Below are 22941 nucleotides of genomic sequence, written 5' to 3' on the forward strand. Positions count from 1 at the left end.
TGTTTAAAATCTTATGTCTCTCCCAATGGATTGATTATCTAAGAGTTTATATGCAGCATTAAGACTTCTAACAGAGATGGTATTGGCGGTCCCATAAACAAGTCAAATCCATCACTTGGGAGTCATTTTCTGACACCATTCGTAACCAATACAAATCATTTAAGTCAACCTATGATTTAAGGAAAAAGATGAGGAGCCAAAAGTAAAAGTCCGGTGAATATTTCTATTCATTTTTATACCCTCCACCTTGAAAAGGGGGGTATATTAACTCTGTCATTCCATAAAGTATATATATTCATAATCGGCATACAATTCTAAGTCGATTTAACGATGTCCGTCTGTGTGTTGAACTCACGATACAGCCCGCATTATTTGACTTAGAGCTTCAAAATTCGCCAGAACAATTTGTATTGTTTCTACGATCGTTGGTATTGAAATGAGCTATATTGGTCTACGTTTTGGTACAGTCGTCATATAACTGTACCTCCCGATATTCGGTATTTTGAGGATTTTCACCACATTTATTTATACATTATACAAACGGTCTTACTTATATTTGATGTATAAAATGACACACTTTTGAATTCAGAAAGTTTTATATAAAAATGTTTTCTTTACCCAATGTTGGAGGGTATGATAAGTTCATTATCGAAATGCGCAACATGTGATCGTTTATGCGACTTTAACAAGGTTCGCACGTCAAATCCTGCTGCAGAAACACCCAGAAGAAGGTTGACAGGATGGTACAATAAACGGAGTAATACTAGAAATGTGTTTCAAGATTCTCTATTCCGCCAAACGACTTATTGCAAACTACAAATAGCAACAACATTTTTGATTTTGATGCATCTCGGTCATTGAATTCTTCAAACAGGGGATGTAAATAACATTGATTACAATAAAATAAGTAACATGAAAGAAACAACGCAGATAAAACTTCTGCGAGCTAGCAGTTGCTTTCAACGGCAGTCAAATACTAATAATCAACAAAGATTACTGATTACTGCTTTGACCGCTTTTTCATATAACGAAGTTGAAAGACTTTAAATTAAAAAGGAATCCTGATCAATTTGGATCTGAACATCATGCACGATTTTTAGAAAGTTGGAACCAGGCATTTAAGCAGTTAGAGCTGAAAATCTAAAAATATACGAACATTGTAACAGTGTAAACACGAATTATTGTAACACTGCAAACAAATTTTAATACACGTTACCACTAGTTGTTCATTTTGCGTCAATTGAAAGCACACGGAGTTGTAACTAGCTTGCAAGTAATTGTTATTTTTCAGTTGTATTAAAAACAGCACACTATTTTAAATGAACGTTTACTCGACAATTAAAAAAGAACTAAAGAAAGATATTATTTTCTAGGTAGCAGTATCTTGTCTGCCTTAGACAAAAGTTCACTGAACAGGACATAATCTTGTTAAATTTAGCTTCAATCCAAACAGAAAGGACATGGACAACTTTTCCACATACCATCTAATACACTAATTGATAATCACCTTTAATTTTCTGCCCGTTGAGGTTTCACTTCTTCAATTGTTTTTGGTGCTTCACTAATTGTTATTGGCGGTTTGTTTCTCCAAATATCCTCTGTGTGAATGACACTGGTCGAAGGCTCCCCATATTCAAATTTCCCTTTTCATCGCAAATACAAATGACACCTTGAACATATCAGGGTCTAAAACATTTTCACATAGAAATTGTTTGGATTGTTTTTTTTCATATGAAACATGATCTCTGGGGCAAGCATCTTTTTAGCAGCAATTATGTCGTGATACCATGTGTACAGATTTTGAGCCCTTTTGAATTACATGCAATCTAAGCTGAATGTTGCATCTTTTTAAATCCAAACGTGCTAACGATTCATCATTTGAAAGCTGGTTTTCATCGTTTGGAATAGGAACATATTTTACAATCTGTTTTGTTCAAGCTAGACCATTGTTCAATAACTTTTGACCGATGTGGGCTTTAGTTCGCTGTCGTTTTGAACTCACTTGATGTAAAAAGCTCTCGGCAACGATATCACATCCAAGTTCGTCATTGATATCTTTACATTTTCGGGTTTAGTTCTATCGCTGCGGGAGTCGACTGATTTTGATGGTCTGCAAGAATTCGGTTGGTATTAGTTAATAGCTGGATACTGAATTCACCATTTAACAAGTTCCCGTATTTACTTTGTATTACCTTTGAGTGAATTTCTCCACCTTCAAAGGTTATACAGATTATTTCCACCTGATTATTTTTTTCTTAATGAGCCATACAGGAGCATTGTAAATATTAGGACGCCACGGCATTTTTACCTTTTAGAAAGAAAAGTAAAAGCTGTAGGTAAAAAATAGGAGCCAAAAATAAATACAAAATAATGTTGATGTATAATGAATTTAAAATGTAGTTACTTTTGGACATTCCTAACTTTAGGACATATACGACATCGCTGTATGCGCATGCTGACAAAACAGTAAGTGAAAACACAACGAAGTTTAATGTTGTACTTTTTTTTTAAAAGTACCACAAAGTCAAGTATAACATGTAGGAACAAAGCAAATAAATAAAAAAAGATTGCGCAAGCATATTAATGAAGCTGAGAAAAGCTAGAGCACTTACAATCAGCGAGCAGAAACCCGAACATTAACTATTGGGCAAATTGTATTAAGCGATACCTTTCTGAAAGCCACTTTTGTCAAGGCATTTTTCAAATGATACTTCATGTAACCTCTAGGACTGTATCAAATTTAAAATTCTATCGTAATTTTTATATTTTGAGTATAGAGCAAAATATTTGAGGTCCCTTGTGTATGGTTAAGCTATATAAAAAGGACCCTATAAATGTTTTTCCCGAAAATCCCCTTTTTGGATTTTTATCTACCAACCGGACAATTTCCCAAGTGTAGTTTCCCGTAGTGTAATTACTGACGATAACGCATTGTTCCCGTATAACGTTGCATGTGAGTTAAGGGTACTTTTAAGGGCACGGAAGAATTTTCCGAGGATCCTTACTAAATTTTCAATTCGCTCCACTATTTTGTATGGTCCGCACATTACAGTACCTCTTCATATTTAGCATTTTGAGTTCTAATTGGAAGGATTATTTCCATATCTAGTCAAAGGGAACCCGTAAAGTATGTTAAAGAGTAGAAATCTTTGTTGATTTCATTATGTCCGTCATTTCATGTCGTCATTCCGTTTGTAACTCATCGAAATAATCATTTTAGACCCAACAAAGTATATATATTCAGATTTGAAAGATGTTTGAGAGAACCATTCTTTTCGGCAACCAATTTCTGTTCAGCTAACAATTTCCTTTCAACAAGCTGCTGGTACAGCGAGACAAAGGGGTAGAAAAATTAGATTTCTTCCTTAGAGTATCTATCGTTGCTTAGGACTGGACATTGGCATTTAAATTCAAATACTTATGTTCAGACATTTTAGAATAAACGGAATATAATTTTGAAGCCTACTGTAGGTGTCAGGCGAATTTAAAATATGCTGACAGAAATAAACGGTTAATTAATGTAGTTAAAATCATGAAAATACCGTATATAGGGAGGTACCGTTCTATCGGAACGATACGAAGACCTGGACCTGCATAGACATCCATTACGAACTTCAAATACGGTGAGTATTGTACCTTAAATCGTTAAAATACCGTACACGGCCCATTTACGAACTTAACCTACTACTGGCAAAATAAACATGTTAGCCTTCCATCTTAAATCGTTCGAAAGATAGCGTGATTACAGCAGGCAGACAGACGGACAGACGTACAACGCTAAATCAACTTAGAATTTTACGCTGATCAAGAATATATGTACTTTGTTGGGGCTGACATGAGTATTTCGAGGAGTTACAAACGGAATCACAGAGTTAATATACCCTCCATAGTATGATGTAGGAATAAAATGTTCTACTGAAAAGTTTTAATAATTTCATTTAGGGAAAAATGTAATACAAAATTGTTGTGTAAATAATTTAAAGCTGCATTTAAGACTAGGATACTGATCATTGTTTGCCGTTGAGAGTCCAAAAAAATTCGTGATTCGTGACTTTACAAAGAACTCATTCCAATATTCCAGCATGAACAAACAGGAACATTAAGTTTATTCACATATGTTTAAGTACAAACATTGCTGTTGAAAATCAGATATCACTGCATATAGCTCAGTGCACATTTAGTTGAGCTCTGTGATTGCAACAACAACAAACCCTTAAGCCAGAGCCTAAGCTGAAGTTGCAACTGTGGTCATATTCTGTGAAGCAAAGGTAGAGAATACTGGAGAGATGAATTATCTTACTGATAACTTCATAATCTTAACTTCTCTCAATGCAGATATTTTTATACCCTCCACCATACATGGTATGGAGGGTATATTATGTTCGTCATTCCCTTTGTAACTCATCGAAATAATCATTTTAGACCCAACAAAGTATATATATTCTTGATCAGCGTAAAATTCTAATACGATAAGGCCCTGTCCGCCCGTCCGACCGTCTGTTGTAATCACGCTACAGGCTAAACGAATTAGGATAGAGAGCTTAAATTTGGCCCGGATCTCTCTTTCATCTGCAGGCAGGTCAAGTTCGAAGATGGGCTATGTAGGTCCACGATATCGTATAGCCCCCATATAACGGTACCCCCCTATATTCTGTATTTTTATGATTTTAGCCACATTTACTAATATGATAGTCTGAAAATCCACACGAGGAGTTTCTTGTGGGCATATTACCCCCTGAAAGAGAATTGTCTATATAGGTCCACGATATCGTCTAGCCCCCATATAACGGTACCCTCCGATATTCGGCATTTTGATGATTTTAGCCACATTTTCTTATGGAATGGTCTAAAAATGCACACAAGAAGTTCCTTATGAGTACTTTATCCCTTGAAAGAGAATTATCTATATAGGTCCACGTTTTTCAACGGAATTGTCTGAAAATCCATACAAGGAGTACCTTTTGGGTACTTTATACCTCGGAAGAGAATTATCTATATAGCTCCACGATATCGTATATCCCCCATATAACGGTAACCCCGATATTCCGTATTTTGATGATTTTACCCACATTTTGGAACGGAATTGTCTGATAGTCAACACAAGGAGTACTTTGTTGGTACTTTACATCTCGGAAGAGAATTATCTATATAGGTCCACGATATTGTATAACCCCCATATAACGGTACCCCCCGATATTAGGTATTTTGATGATTTTACCCACATTTTTCAACGGAATTGTCTGATAATCCACACAAGGAGTACTTTGTGGTTACTTTATACCTCGGAAGAGAATTATCTATATAGGTCCACGATATCGTATAGCCCCCATATAACGGTACCCTCCGATATTCGGTATTTTGATGATTTTAGTTACCTTTTTCAACTGAATTGTCTGAAATTGTACACAAGAGGTTCTTTGTGAGCACTTTACCCCCTGACAGAGAGGTTAACGATATCGTATATCCCCCATAAAACGGTACCTCCGATATTCGGTATTTTGATGATTTTAGCCATATTTTCCTATGGTATTGTCTGATAATCCACAAAAGGAGTTCTTTGTGAGCACTTTAACCCCTGAAAGGTAATTGTCTATATAGGTCCACAATATCGTATATCCCCCCATATATCGGTATTAGATATTTTAAAGATTTCTAATTTCGAATTTGTTCCAAATGGTGGAGGGTATTCAAAGTTCGTTCCGGCAGAACTTACGGTTTTTTACTTGTTATAGATAATGTAGAATTACACGTATGGAGATGTAGAACTAGTTATTTTGTGTAAATATCGGTTGGGTGATGAAACTTATACGCAATTAGGCTATTGTGATTTTTGATGTGGTACTTCTTTATCTTGTGCTCTTTGATTTCCTGGAAGAAGGCAAATTGTATTTATTGGTCTCTTGATAATTTTGTTTATATTCAGAACTGATACAACCCGAATAAGCCCCCGCCTAGAATGTGTTTCTTGTGTTCTGCCTACCAGCCATGGCAGCCCTCAAAGAAGCTGTGAATGTGGATCCACCATCTTGGCAAAAAGCCACACAAATTTGGGTTCAAATAGATGCTGTGGAAGCTCAGATGAGATGTAAAAGTTCACAAAACAACCGCGTTGAAAAATAAAATGACATAAATAATTTTTTTCCAAATTTCTTTTTATTTTATTTGGTATGCAAACATTAGTCCTTTTTAAGAAGTAGAAGAATACAACAGATGAAATATCACAGGAATAATTACAAAAAGCAAAACATAACATTTGCACAAGAAATACAAATAATGTAAAATTTAATTATAATAATATTTTTTAAAATTTTTTTTCACATACAAAGCACAATAAAATATTTAAATTTCACATTTTTAATAATTTTCAAACAACACAAGATCACACCACGAATTTACAAAATGTCGATCAAAACAAAATGAAATGATGATTAGTGTTAACTTATTGATAAATAATTAGTTTAAAAGTAATTGATAACCATCATTGTAAAATTGCTACTTTTGCAACCCTGGGGCTGGATTCTTGTTCTATGAAAATATGAAATGAAAAATATTTCCTTTATAAAATTTTTCATTTGACGTTTCTTTCCTTTATAAAAGTTTTCATTTCACATTTTCATAGAACAAGAATTGAGCCACTGTACTCATTAGTTCAATATTAATTTGAATTTTAAATTTGAAATTTTTTTAAGGGTCGTTTACACTGTTCAATTTATTTTAATTACTAATATTAGTTGTAGAATAATATAAATGATAGAAGCATGCATTAATGAATTAGAAAAATTAAAATTGAATTTAAAGAAAAGTAAAAATAAGATTTTTACAAAAAAATATGTTGAAGAAAAAATAGGAAGATTAGAAGAATTGGTCAATGTGGTGAATGATTACCAATGTGAAGATGAGAATGATTATGTTTTAAAAGCGAGGTTTAATGAATTGAAAATAGAAATTTCGGTTTTAATTGATGAATTGAATATAAAAGAAGAAATAGTAAATAATAACGTAAATATGGCACAATTCGACATGTCAATGGTTAGCAAAAATTTGCGTGTGTTTAAAGGCGATTTCAAATATTTAGAAGACTTTATTTCTCAAGCAGAATTGCTGCATGATTTGCTACAAGAACAAGATAAAGAATTATTCATTAAGTACATCTTTAATTTCAAGTTATCAACCCAAGTAAGGAGTATTTTAGGTCGTTTAAACAAGCCAACGACATTTGTACAATTAAAAAAGGCACTGGAAGATGCTTATCCAAAAACAAGAACGCTACAACAGCTATTAACTGAATTAGGAACACCCATTTAACAATGACCTCATTTAGGGAAAAGATATCTGAACTTTGTGATGTGTTGAATCGTTTTGAAATACGAAATTTAAAGAACCCGTCCCAAGAGACTAGGGATGCGATATACAAAGTTAATGAGAGTGTGGTATTAAATGTTTTTATGAAAGTGGTTAACGCTGAATATCAGCCAATTTTATTGGCTAATATGACTACAAGTTTAAATGAGGCGACCCAAAGACGTATTACAGCTGAGAGAAGTTTAGGTGTGGATACAAAGGATGCATTCTTTGTAAGTAGAACAAATAGATCAAACGAACAGAAACAATTACAATACACGATATAATATCGGTAATCGATGCAGTAATAATTATGGCAACAATAACATGAATAGTGGATATCCAGGAGACCGAAAAAAATTCAGTAATGGTCACATAATAATCGCAATAACTATCAAGGAAACAACAATAAGAATGCAGAATATAAAAATATACACGGCAATGTGAAATACAATAAGGATAAAAATGGCAGAATCAAGCATACGGAAGTCAGAAATTTTATGGTTTTTCCATGTACATGTCAACAGGGAAACTCATACGGCCGGATGATGGAAGAATTCATCCAGGAGGCCAAAAATTAGGTATATTTAATGTAACTTTGATGACAAACGCTTTTATTTCGTTGAATTCTAGGACGTTCTTAATAGATACCGCAGCTAATATCTCCATATGCAAACACACATTTTCATCCGTGAACAAAACAAATACTGCAAGATTAACTGGGATAGCTAAAGAAGCTATTCAATGTATTGGGACTTCAGAACTCATGTTAGAAATTGAAACATTGTGTCATGATTTTTATGTAGTCGCAGATGATTTTCCCATACATACAGATGGAATTATTGATCGAGATATTTTAGCAAAATAGTACAGCAAATAGACTTTGAAACATAGCATTTAATATTAATAATAGAGAGATTGTAGTGCCAATGAATGCAAGGCCGGTTCAGAATAAGCAGTTGTTAGTACCTGCAAGATCGGAAATGATATTACCGCTTGATATGAAAGGAGATGAGGATAGCATAATACTTAATAAGGAGTCTTTCTAGCGAGTTGTTTAGTTCCTGCTAATGGTAAAGTGCATGTTAAGGTGTTGAATACTACTGATGAAGACGTAAAGTTAAAAGAACTGAATTGCCAATTCAACTCATTAAAAAATTACCATATATAAAGCTACAAAAGAAAATAATGTAATCGAACAATCTGTTAGTCCATATAATTCACCACTTTTAGTTGTACCAAAAAGTCAATTGATGATAAGAATAAATGGCGATTAGCTGAATAACAAAATTGTGAATGATAAGTTTCCGTTAACAAGAATTGAAAATGTATTAGATCGACTAGGAAGAGCAAAGTATTTTTCCACATTGGACATGACGAGTTCTTTCCATCAGATTAATTTACACACGGATTCGCAAATGGTCACTATCAATTTAAACGTTTGCCTTTTTTTTTTTTTTTTTTTTTTTTTTTTTTGAAGATATCTTCAAACAGTTTTCAGAGAATGCTTACAATAGCTCTCAGTGGTTTGGACGCATCTGCATTTTTATATGTGGACGACATAATCGTTTTTGGCTCTGGACTGAGAGATCACAATGACAATTTGTGCAACGTTTTTAAAAGATTACGAAAATTTAACTTAAAGTTAAATGCTATGAAGTGCAGTTTTCTACAACCTGAAGTGATATATTTGGAACATCTCATAACCGATAGAGGTGTAAGAACTGATCCTGTACCTACAAACGCAGATGAAGTGAGGAGATATGTAGCATTTTGCAATTATTATCGTCGATTTATACCTAATTTTGCTGACAAAGCAAGGAGTTGGAATGCACTTCTGAAAAAGAACAAAAAATTTGAATGGAGACCTGAGTGCCAAAAAGGTTTTGAAACCTTAAAAAATTGTTTACTGAACCCGTCAATATTACAATATCCAGATTTTTCTAAGCCTTTCGTGCTAACAACGGTCGCATCTAATTATGCGTTGGGAGCAGTGTTATCCCAAGGAGAAATAGGAAACGACTTACCAATTTCCTACGCCAGCGCTACACTCTCGACACACGATTTGAAGAAACAAGTTATCGAAAAAGAATTACTCGCTATACACTGGGGAATTAATTTCTATACACCATATTTATATGGAAGAAAGTTTATTGTGTAACTGACCACAGACCGTTAGTATCACTTTTTCACATCGGAATCCATCCTCAAAGATGACAAGGATTCGCATGGATCTTAGTGATTACGATTTTGAGATCGCTTATAAAAAAGGGAAGATGAACACAAATGCTGACGCATTGTCCAGAATAAAATTTAACAGCGATTCTTTAAAGGCTTTATTTCCCATGACACCCGAACGTGACCATAAAATTCTTGTTATTACCAGGAGCAAACAAAAACTTTTAAGCAACAAAAACTCAAACAATAAAAATATAGATGACGACAGCCCTCATCCAAAGCCTGATAAATTTTTGATTTGGGAATGTACATCACTCACAGATATAAAGAATGTAAGGAAACTTAAGTTTACACTACTCAAAGAAAAGAAGAAACCAACCATTGAGATTGGAAAAGACATAATAACTGTTATGTACAGCGATAATCCAATGAACATAGATTTGTCTTTGGAGAAACTGTTAACAAAAACAAATAAAAAAGGAATAAAACAATGAACAAAAATGATGAAATATTCAAATCCATGGCCATGGAAGAATTCAAAACATTACTGAACAAAATACAGAAAGAACGAAACACAAATGTACAAATAATTATATACTGAGGTCTTCAAAGGATTAACTGCAAAAATACACAATTAAAATTAATATCAGAGTATCATGATTCAATGCATAGAGGACATTTAGGTGTCAGAAAGACAACTTTAAAACTCAAGCAGCGTTACATTTGGGAAAATATGCCGAAAATGATAAAAGGATATGTTTTAAACTTTCCAAAATGTAGAATCAATAAACAAACTATACACACAAAAGAAACAATGATATTAAATGATACACCAGGAACTAGTTTTGAGGTAGTATCAATAGATATAGTAGGTCCACTGAGAATATCAAATGGTTACAGATACATTCTAACAATACAATGTGATTTAACCAAATACTTAGTAGCATGTCTTATGGAAACAAAAGATGCAAGGACTGTAGCAAAGACTCTTGTAGAGAGGTTTATTTTTATTTATGGAAATTTTAAAATACTAAAGTCTGATAATGGTACAGAGTTCTCTAATCAGTTAATGTCTGAGGTACGTCGGTTATTGAAAAAAAAAAAAAAAAACAAATATTTAGCACTCCTTATCATCATGAAACATTGGGTTCGGTAGAAAGAACTCATAGGGTTCTTAATGAATTTCTACTAAATTTTTCAAATAGTGAAGACTGGGACATTTCGATTCCATATTTTGCCTTTGCATACAACCACATGTTGATACTAACTATTCTCCTTATGAGTTAGTTTTTGGAGAACTGCCACATTTACCCAATGATGAAATTATAAAAGAATCGAAATTTTACAATATTGAAGAATATTCAAATGAAATTAAGCAAATACTTAGGGTTTCTCTCTGTAAATATAAGGAATATTTGGAAAAATATAAAATTAAAGAAATTCTAAAACCGAAACTACTAATCCACTAAAAGTAAATAAAGATGATTAAGTTTTATTAAGATTAATGAATAGAAAAAAAATCAATCACCGTATTTAGGCCCATATGAAGTTATTAGTACTGATGGAGTCAATACTGTAATATATATATAAATGGTAAATTCAAGAAATACCACAATATTGTTTTAAGAAAATGGAGCTATAGTTATTTAATATATATTCAAAAGAATAATGCAAAAGCAAATATTATTTTTTTTAGGGTAAGGGTATAATGTGACGATAAGTTAATGCATGCGAACTACCCTTGTATTGATCACCTAGAACCAGGCTATGTAGATCAGGTGATTAACAGCTGTAGTTTTAAGGATTGTTATTTTTAAGGATATATTAACAAAACAAAATCTAGGATTAAGTACCGTTAAGTTTTATATATAAGGACGATGAAATTGAAAATAAAGTTCAGAAGTTAGAGAGAGCCTAATCCGGCTTTAAAACTTCAGTGAAATTAAAAAATCAGAAAGCTCTTTTTATTGAGCTGGAAATCGATGGCAACTTGTTGTGCCTTCGAAGAATTTAAAAACATATTTTTCTGCCAAGTGGCGTTTGTAAGCGCCGGCAAACAAATTGAGGCAGGTCCTAATTTTCCACCAACACACACTTACATGTCTACACAAAAACAACAACAGGTTACAGGCCAACATTACAATAGAAAAAACACAATATCAATCGACAAAAATGCAAGAATGCAGAGGAAAGAAGAAACAAAAAACAAATCTATACAAAAAAGTGAAACATATAAGTGACATTTGAAAAAAAAAGCAATTAAAAAAGCTGTGAGTTCGGCCGGGCCGAACTTTTAATACCCTCCACCATTTGGTACAAAAAAAAAAAATAAATAAATAAAATCCGTTTAAAATTCTGTTAAAATCTTAAAAATACCGAATGCCTATACGACGACGTAGACCTGCATAGGCAACTTTTTTCATAAGTTATTGCAATATTTAATTGCGAAACTTGAAGAAAAATCTGTTTATAATGAAGCTAAAATCATCAAAATACCGAATATAGGGGGTACCGTTATATGGGGGCTATACGAAGGTGTGGACCTGCACAGACAATTTTCTGTCTTAGACTGTAGTCTCCGTTTCGAACTTCAAATACCAAATTTGAAACAGTTTCGTTCAATAGTGTCGCTAAAATCATCAAAATACCGAATATCGGGAGGTACCGTTATATGGGGGCTATATGGAGACGTGGACCTGCACAGACAATTTTCTGTCTTAGACCGTAGTATCCGTGTCGAACTTCAAATACCAAATTTGAAACAGTTTCGTTGAATAGTGTCGCTAAAATCATCAAAATACCGAATATCGGGAGGTACCGTTATATGGGGGCTATATGAAAACGTGGACCTACATGGCCCATTAACGAACTTAACCTGCCTACTGGAAAAATAAACATGTGTGCAAAATTTTAGCCTTTTATCTCAATTCGTTCGAAAGATAGCATGGTTACAACAGACAGACATACGGACAGACATCGCTAAATCGACTTAGAATTTTACGCCGATCAAGAATATATGTACTTTGTTGGGTCTGACATGATTATTTCGAGGAGTTACAAACGGAATGACAAAGGAGGGTATAAAAATCATTCACCACACATCGAATGTATCAATTACCAATACATTTAATTTTCGCATGTTGAATGTTTTTATATCGTCGATGAAACCACCAACGATTACAAAAAACTTAATCCCAATCCATAGATGTGACAAATTAATAGGCATTATCTTAAGTAGAAGTAGTCCCCACCATGCCTTCTGTCTGTTACAAGTATTAATATTCACCAAAGATGTGTAATTTGCCATGATAAACGAAAACTCACAGGCACGTGATGTAGAGAATAGACGACAATGCTATCAAGACGACAATGCTATTCAGATTTGAAAGATGTTTTAGAGAACCATTCTTTTCGGCAACCAATTTCTGTTCAGCTAACAATTTCCTTTCAACAAGCTGCTGGTACAGCGAGACAAAGGGGTAGAAAAATGAGATTTCTTCCTTAGAGTATCTATCGTTGCTTAGGACTGGACATTGGCATTTAAATTCAAATACTTATGTTCAGACATTTTAGAATAAACGGAATATAATTTTGAAGCCTACTGTAGTTGTCAGGCGAATTTAAAATATGCTGACAGAAATAAACGGTGAATAATGTAGTTAAAATCATGAAAATACCATATATAGGGAGGTACCGTTCTATCGGAGCGATACGAAGACCTGGACCTGCATAGACATCCATTACGAACTTCAAATACGGTGAGTATTGTACCTTAAATCGTTAAAATACCGTACACGGCCCATTTACGAACTTAACCTACTACTGGCTAAATAAACATGTTAACCTTCCATCTTAAATCGTTCGAAAGATAGCGTGATTACAGCAGGCAGACAGACGGACAGACGTACAACGCTAAATCAAAATCAAAATTTATTCACATATGTTTAAGTACAAACATTGCTGTTGAAAATCAGATATCACTGCATATAGCTCAGTGCACATTTAGTTGAGCTCAGTGATTGCAACAACAACAAACCCTTAAGCCAGAGCCTAAGCTGAAGTTGCAACTGTGCTCATATTCTGTGAAGCAAAGGTAGAAAATACTGGAGAGATGAATTATCTTACTGATAACTTCATAATCTTAACTTCTCTCAATGCAGATATTTTTATACCCTCCACCATACATAGTATGGAGGGTATATTATGTTCGTCATTCCGTTTGTAACTCATCGAAATAATCATTTTAGACCCAACAAAGTATATATATTCTTGCTCAGCGTAAAATTCTAATACGATATAGCCCTGTCCGCCCGTCCGTCCGTCTGTTGTAATCACGCTACAGGCTAAACGAATTAGGATAGAGAGCTAAAATTTTGCGCGGATCTCTCTTTCATCTGTAGGCAGGTCAAGTTCGAAGATAGGCTATGTAGGTCCACGATATCGTATAGCCCCCATATAACGGTAACCCCCTATATTCTGTATTTGTATGATTTTAGCCACATTTTCTAATAGAATAGTCTGAAAATCCACACGAGGAGTTTCTTGTGGGCATATTACCCCCTGAAAGAGAATTGTCTATATAGGTCCACGATATTGTATAGCCCCCATATAACGGTACCCCCAATATTAGGTATTTTGATGATTTTACCCACATTTTTCAACGGAATTGATAATCCACACAAGGAGTACCTTGTGGTTACTTTATACCTCGGAAGAGAATTATCTATATAGGTCCACGATATCGTATAGCCCCCATATAACGGTACCCTCCGATATTCGGTATTTTGATGATTTTAGTTACCTTTTTCAACTGAATTGTCTGAAATTGTACACAAGAGGTTCTTTGTGAGCATTTTACCCCCTGACAGAGAGGTTAACGATATCGTATATCCCCCATAAAACGGTACCTCCGATATTCGGTATTTTGATGATTTTAGCCATATTTTCCTATGGTATTGTCTGATAATCCACAAAAGGAGTTCTTTGTGAGCACTTTAACCCCTGAAAGGTAATTGTCTATATAGGTCCACAATATCGTATTTCCCCCCATATATCGGTATTAGATATTTTAAAGATTTTTAATTTCGAATTTGTTCCAAATTGTGGAGGGTATTCAAAGTTCGTTCCGGCAGAACTTACGGTTTTTTTACTTGTTATAGATAATGTAGAATTACACGTGTGGAGATGTAGAACTAGTTATTTTGTGTAAATATCGGTTGGGTGATGAAACTTATACGCAATTAGGCTATTGTGATTTTTGATGTGGTACTTCTTTATCTTGTGCTCTTTGATTTCCTGGAAGAAGACAAATTGTATTTATTGGTCTCTTAATAATTTTGTTTATATTCAGAACTGATACAACCCGAATAAGCCCCCGCCCCAGAATGTGTTTCTTGTGTTCTGCCTACCAGCCATGGCAGCCCTCAAAGAAGCTGTGAATGTGGATCCACCATCTGGCAAAAAGCCACACAAATTTGGGTTCAAATAGATGCTGTGGAAGCTCAGATGAGATGTGAAAGTTCACAAAACAACCGCATTGAAAAATAAAATGACATAAATAACTTTTTTCCAAATTTCTTTTTATTTTATTTGGTATCCAAACATTAGTCCTTTTTAAGAAGTAGTGTCACAGACTGTAGTATTCATTACGAACTTCAAACACCAATTTCGAAACAATTCCGGTGACTAATGTCGCTAAAATCATCAAAATACCGAATATAGGGAGGTACAGTTTTATGGGGGCTATACGAAGACGTGGACCTGCACAGACAATTTTCTGTCTTAGGGTGTAGTATCCATTTTGAGCTTCAAGTACCAAATTTGAAACAATTCCCGTGAATAATGTCGTTAAAATCACCAAAATACCGAATATCAAGAGGTACCGTTATATGGGGGCTATACGAAGACATGGACTTGCACAGACAATTTTCTATCTTAGACTGTAGTATTCATTACGAACTTCAAATACCAATTTTCAAACAATTCCGGTGAATAATGTCACTAAAATCATGAAAATACCGAATATAGGGAGGTACTGATATATGGGGGTTATACGAAGACGTGGACCACTCTGTCTTAGAGTGTAGTATCCATTTTGAACTTCAAATACCAAATTTGAAACAATTCCAGTGAAAAATGTCCCCAAAATCATCAAAATACCGAATATAGGGAGGTACCGTTATATGTGGGCTATATGAAAACGTGGACCTACATGACCCATTTACGAACTTAACCTGCCTACTGGAAAAATAAACATGTGTGCAAAATTTTAGCCATCTATCTTAATTCATTCGAAAGATAGCGTGATTACAACAGACAGACAGACAGACGGACAGACAGACAGACAGACAGACAGACGGACATCGCTAAATCGACTTAGAATTTTACGCAGATCAAGAATATATATACTTTGTTGGGCCTGACATGAGTATTTCGAGGAGTTACAAACGGAATGACAAAGTTAATATACCCTCCATAGTATGGTGGAGGGTATAAAAATTAAAATTGAATTTAAAGAAAAGTAAAAATAAGATTTTTACAAAAAAAATATGTTGAAGAAAAAATAGGAAGATTAGAAGAATTGGTCAATGCGGTGAATGATTACCAATGTGAAGATGAGAATGATTATGTTTTAAAAGCGAGGTTTAATGAATTGAAAATAGAAATTTCGGTTTTAATTGATGAATTGAATATAAAAGAAGAAATAGTAAATAATAACGTAAATATGGCACAATTCGACATGTCAATGGTTAGCAAAAATTTGCGTGTGTTTAAAGGCGATTTCAAATATTTAGAAGACTTTATTTCTCAAGCAGAATTGCTGCATGATTTGCTACAAGAACAAGATAAAGAATTATTCATTAAGTACATCTATAATTTCAAGTTATCAGCCCAAGTAAGGAGTATTTTAGGTCGTTTAAACAAGCCAACGACATTTGTACAATTAAAAAAGGCACTGGAAGATGCTTATCCAAAAACAAGAACGCTACAACAGCTATTAACTGAATTATGAACAACCATTTAACAATGGCCTCATTTAGGGAAAAGATATCTGAACTTTGTGATGTGTTGAATCGTTTTGAAATACGAAATTTAAAGAACCCGTCCCAAGAGACCAAGGATGCGATATACAAAGTTAATGAGAGTGTGGCATTAAATGTTTTTATGAAAGTGGTTAACGCTGAATATCAGCCAATTTTATTGGCTAATATGACTACAAGTTTAAATGAGGCGACCCAAAGACGTATTACAGCTGAGAGAAGTTTAGGTGTGGATACAAAGGATGCATTCTTTGTAAGTAGAACAAATAGATCAAACGAACAGAAACAATTACAATACACGATATAATATCGGTAATCGATGCAGTAATAATTATGGCAACAATAACATGAATAGTGGATATCCAGGAGACCGAAAAAAATTCAGTAATGGTCACATAATAATCGCAATAACTATCAAGGAAACAACAATAAGAATGCAGAATATAAAAATATACACGGCAATGTGAAATACAATAAGGATAAAAATGGCAGAATCAAGCATACGGAAGTCAGAAATTTTATGGTTTTTCCATGTACATGTCAACAGGGAAACTCATACGGCCGGATGATGGAAGAATTCATCCAGGAGGCCAAAAATTAGGTATATTTAATGTAACTTTGATGACAAACGCTTTTATTTCGTTGAATTCTAGGACGTTCTTAATAGATACCGCAGCTAATATCTCCATATGCAAACACACATTTTCATCCGTGAACAAAACAAATACTGCAAGATTAACTGGGATAGCTAAAGAAGCTATTCAATGTATTGGGACTTCAGAACTCATGTTAGAAATTGAAACATTGTGTCATGATTTTTATGTAGTCGCAGATGATTTTCCCATACATACAGATGGAATTATTGATCGAGATATTTTAGCAAAATAGTACAGCAAATAGACTTTGAAACATAGCATTTAATATTAATAATAGAGAGATTGTAGTGCCAATGAATGCAAGGCCGGTTCAGAATAAGCAGTTGTTAGTACCTGCAAGATCGGAAATGATATTACCGCTTGATATGAAAGGAGATGAGGATAGCATAATACTTAATAAGGAGTCTTTCTAGCGAGTTGTTTAGTTCCTGCTAATGGTAAAGTGCATGTTAAGGTGTTGAATACTACTGATGAAGACGTAAAGTTAAAAGAACTGAATTGCCAATTCAACTCATTAAAAAATTACCATATATAAAGCTACAAAAGAAAATAATGTAATCGAACAATCTGTTAGTCCATATAATTCACCACTTTTAGTTGTACCAAAAAGTCAATTGATGATAAGAATAAATGGCGATTAGCTGAATAACAAAATTGTGAATGATAAGTTTCCGTTAACAAGAATTGAAAATGTATTAGATCGACTAGGAAGAGCAAAGTATTTTTCCACATTGGACATGACGAGTTCTTTCCATCAGATTAATTTACACACGGATTCGCAAATGGTCACTATCAATTTAAACGTTTGCCTTTTTTTTTTTTTTTTTTTTTTTTTTTTTTTTGAAGATATCTTCAAACAGTTTTCAGAGAATGCTTACAATAGCTCTCAGTGGTTTGGACGCATCTGCATTTTTATATGTGGACGACATAATCGTTTTTGGCTCTGGACTGAGAGATCACAATGACAATTTGTGCAACGTTTTTAAAAGATTACGAAAATTTAACTTAAAGTTAAATGCTATGAAGTGCAGTTTTCTACAACCTGAAGTGATATATTTGGAACATCTCATAACCGATAGAGGTGTAAGAACTGATCCTGTACCTACAAACGCAGATGAAGTGAGGAGATATGTAGCATTTTGCAATTATTATCGTCGATTTATACCTAATTTTGCTGACAAAGCAAGGAGTTGGAATGCACTTCTGAAAAAGAACAAAAAATTTGAATGGAGACCTGAGTGCCAAAAAGGTTTTGAAACCTTAAAAAATTGTTTACTGAACCCGTCAATATTACAATATCCAGATTTTTCTAAGCCTTTCGTGCTAACAACGGTCGCATCTAATTATGCGTTGGGAGCAGTGTTATCCCAAGGAGAAATAGGAAACGACTTACCAATTTCCTACGCCAGCGCTACACTCTCGACACACGATTTGAAGAAACAAGTTATCGAAAAAGAATTACTCGCTATACACTGGGGAATTAATTTCTATACACCATATTTATATGGAAGAAAGTTTATTGTGTAACTGACCACAGACCGTTAGTATCACTTTTTCACATCGGAATCCATCCTCAAAGATGACAAGGATTCGCATGGATCTTAGTGATTACGATTTTGAGATCGCTTATAAAAAAGGGAAGATGAACACAAATGCTGACGCATTGTCCAGAATAAAATTTAACAGCGATTCTTTAAAGGCTTTATTTCCCATGACACCCGAACGTGACCATAAAATTCTTGTTATTACCAGGAGCAAACAAAAACTTTTAAGCAACAAAAACTCAAACAATAAAATATAGATGACGACAGCCCTCATCCAAAGCCTGATAAATTTTTGATTTGGGAATGTACATCACTCACAGATATAAAGAATGTAAGGAAACTTAAGTTTACACTACTCAAAGAAAAGAAGAAACCAACCATTGAGATTGGAAAAGACATAATAACTGTTATGTACAGCGATAATCCAATGAACATAGATTTGTCTTTGGAGAAACTGTTAACAAAAACAAATAAAAAAGGAATAAAACAATGAACAAAAATGATGAAATATTCAAATCCATGGCCATGGAAGAATTCAAAACATTACTGAACAAAATACAGAAAGAACGAAACACAAATGTACAAATAATTATATACTGAGGTCTTCAAAGGATTAACTGCAAAAATACACAATTAAAATTAATATCAGAGTATCATGATTCAATGCATAGAGGACATTTAGGTGTCAGAAAGACAACTTTAAAACTCAAGCAGCGTTACATTTGGGAAAATATGCCGAAAATGATAAAAGGATATGTTTTAAACTTTCCAAAATGTAGAATCAATAAACAAACTATACACACAAAAGAAACAATGATATTAAATGATACACCAGGAACTAGTTTTGAGGTAGTATCAATAGATATAGTAGGTCCACTGAGAATATCAAATGGTTACAGATACATTCTAACAATACAATGTGATTTAACCAAATACTTAGTAGCATGTCTTATGGAAACAAAAGATGCAAGGACTGTAGCAAAGACTCTTGTAGAGAGGTTTATTTTTATTTATGGAAATTTTAAAATACTAAAGTCTGATAATGGTACAGAGTTCTCTAATCAGTTAATGTCTGAGGTACGTCGGTTATTGAAAAAAAAAAAAAAAAACAAATATTTAGCACTCCTTATCATCATGAAACATTGGGTTCGGTAGAAAGAACTCATAGGGTTCTTAATGAATTTCTACTAAATTTTTCAAATAGTGAAGACTGGGACATTTCGATTCCATATTTTGCCTTTGCATACAACCACATGTTGATACTAACTATTCTCCTTATGAGTTAGTTTTTGGAGAACTGCCACATTTACCCAATGATGAAATTATAAAAGAATCGAAATTTTACAATATTGAAGAATATTCAAATGAAATTAAGCAAATACTTAGGGTTTCTCTCTGTAAATATAAGGAATATTTGGAAAAATATAAAATTAAAGAAATTCTAAAACCGAAACTACTAATCCACTAAAAGTAAATAAAGATGATTAAGTTTTATTAAGATTAATGAATAGAAAAAAAATCAATCACCGTATTTAGGCCCATATGAAGTTATTAGTACTGATGGAGTCAATACTGTAATATATATATAAATGGTAAATTCAAGAAATACCACAATATTGTTTTAAGAAAATGGAGCTATAGTTATTTAATATATATTCAAAAGAATAATGCAAAAGCAAATATTATTTTTTTTAGGGTAAGGGTATAATGTGACGATAAGTTAATGCATGCGAACTACCCTTGTATTGATCACCTAGAACCAGGCTATGTAGATCAGGTGATTAACAGCTGTAGTTTTAAGGATTGTTATTTTTAAGGATATATTAACAAAACAAAATCTAGGATTAAGTACCGTTAAGTTTTATATATAAGGACGATGAAATTGAAAATAAAGTTCAGAAGTTAGAGAGAGCCTAATCCGGCTTTAAAACTTCAGTGAAATTAAAAAATCAGAAAGCTCTTTTTATTGAGCTGGAAATCGATGGCAACTTGTTGTGCCTTCGAAGAATTTAAAAACATATTTTTCTGCCAAGTGGCGTTTGTAAGCGCCGGCAAACAAATTGAGGCAGGTCCTAATTTTCCACCAACACACACTTACATGTCTACACAAAAACAACAACAGGTTACAGGCCAACATTACAATAGAAAAAACACAATATCAATCGACAAAAATGCAAGAATGCAGAGGAAAGAAGAAACAAAAAACAAATCTATACAAAAAAGTGAAACATATAAGTGACATTTGAAAAAAAAAGCAATTAAAAAAGCTGTGAGTTCGGCCGGGCCGAACTTTTAATACCCTCCACCATTTGGTACAAAAAAAAAAAATAAATAAATAAAATCCGTTTAAAATTCTGTTAAAATCTTAAAAATACCGAATGCCTATACGACGACGTAGACCTGCATAGGCAACTTTTTTCATAAGTTATTGCAATATTTAATTGCGAAACTTGAAGAAAAATCTGTTTATAATGAAGCTAAAATCATCAAAATACCGAATATAGGGGGTACCGTTATATGGGGGCTATACGAAGGTGTGGACCTGCACAGACAATTTTCTGTCTTAGACTGTAGTCTCCGTTTCGAACTTCAAATACCAAATTTGAAACAGTTTCGTTCAATAGTGTCGCTAAAATCATCAAAATACCGAATATCGGGAGGTACCGTTATATGGGGGCTATATGGAGACGTGGACCTGCACAGACAATTTTCTGTCTTAGACCGTAGTATCCGTGTCGAACTTCAAATACCAAATTTGAAACAGTTTCGTTGAATAGTGTCGCTAAAATCATCAAAATACCGAATATCGGGAGGTACCGTTATATGGGGGCTATATGAAAACGTGGACCTACATGGCCCATTAACGAACTTAACCTGCCTACTGGAAAAATAAACATGTGTGCAAAATTTTAGCCTTTTATCTCAATTCGTTCGAAAGATAGCATGGTTACAACAGACAGACATACGGACAGACATCGCTAAATCGACTTAGAATTTTACGCCGATCAAGAATACTTTGTTGGGTCTGACATGATTATTTCGAGGAGTTACAAACGGAATGACAAAGGAGGGTATAAAAATCATTCACCACACATCGAATGTATCAATTACCAATACATTTAATTTTCGCATGTTGAATGTTTTTATATCGTCGATGAAACCACCAACGATTACAAAAAACTTAATCCCAATCCATAGATGTGACAAATTAATAGGCATTATCTTAAGTAGAAGTAGTCCCCACCATGCCTTCTGTCTGTTACAAGTATTAATATTCACCAAAGATGTGTAATTTGCCATGATAAACGAAAACTCACAGGCACGTGATGTAGAGAATAGACGACAATGCTATCAAGACGACAATGCTATTCAGATTTGAAAGATGTTTTAGAGAACCATTCTTTTCGGCAACCAATTTCTGTTCAGCTAACAATTTCCTTTCAACAAGCTGCTGGTACAGCGAGACAAAGGGGTAGAAAAATGAGATTTCTTCCTTAGAGTATCTATCGTTGCTTAGGACTGGACATTGGCATTTAAATTCAAATACTTATGTTCAGACATTTTAGAATAAACGGAATATAATTTTGAAGCCTACTGTAGTTGTCAGGCGAATTTAAAATATGCTGACAGAAATAAACGGTGAATAATGTAGTTAAAATCATGAAAATACCATATATAGGGAGGTACCGTTCTATCGGAGCGATACGAAGACCTGGACCTGCATAGACATCCATTACGAACTTCAAATACGGTGAGTATTGTACCTTAAATCGTTAAAATACCGTACACGGCCCATTTACGAACTTAACCTACTACTGGCTAAATAAACATGTTAACCTTCCATCTTAAATCGTTCGAAAGATAGCGTGATTACAGCAGGCAGACAGACGGACAGACGTACAACGCTAAATCAAAATCAAAATTTATTCACATATGTTTAAGTACAAACATTGCTGTTGAAAATCAGATATCACTGCATATAGCTCAGTGCACATTTAGTTGAGCTCAGTGATTGCAACAACAACAAACCCTTAAGCCAGAGCCTAAGCTGAAGTTGCAACTGTGCTCATATTCTGTGAAGCAAAGGTAGAAAATACTGGAGAGATGAATTATCTTACTGATAACTTCATAATCTTAACTTCTCTCAATGCAGATATTTTTATACCCTCCACCATACATAGT

The 22941-nt window shown here is 33.9% G+C and overlaps 1 protein-coding gene and 1 long non-coding RNA gene across 5 annotated transcripts in view; one reads left to right on the forward strand and one right to left on the reverse strand.

Annotated features, from left to right (window-relative positions):
• Positions 1-22941, forward strand: part of LOC101888976 (ionotropic receptor 75a) — an 814889-nt gene that overhangs the window by 631665 nt on the left and 160283 nt on the right. The gene's annotated exons all lie outside the window — the stretch shown is intronic.
• Positions 1383-6619, reverse strand: LOC109612268 (uncharacterized). The gene is made up of 3 exons (XR_002194430.2): positions 6323-6619; positions 2193-2308; positions 1383-2110 (listed from the first exon to the last, which is right to left on the reverse strand). It is a non-coding gene; the product is annotated as an uncharacterized LOC109612268 (long non-coding RNA).

The sequence above is a fragment of the Musca domestica genome, unplaced genomic scaffold (assembly GCF_030504385.1).
Source record: "Musca domestica strain aabys unplaced genomic scaffold, Musca_domestica.polishedcontigs.V.1.1 11, whole genome shotgun sequence".
Classification (NCBI taxonomy): Eukaryota; Metazoa; Arthropoda; class Insecta; order Diptera; family Muscidae; genus Musca; species Musca domestica.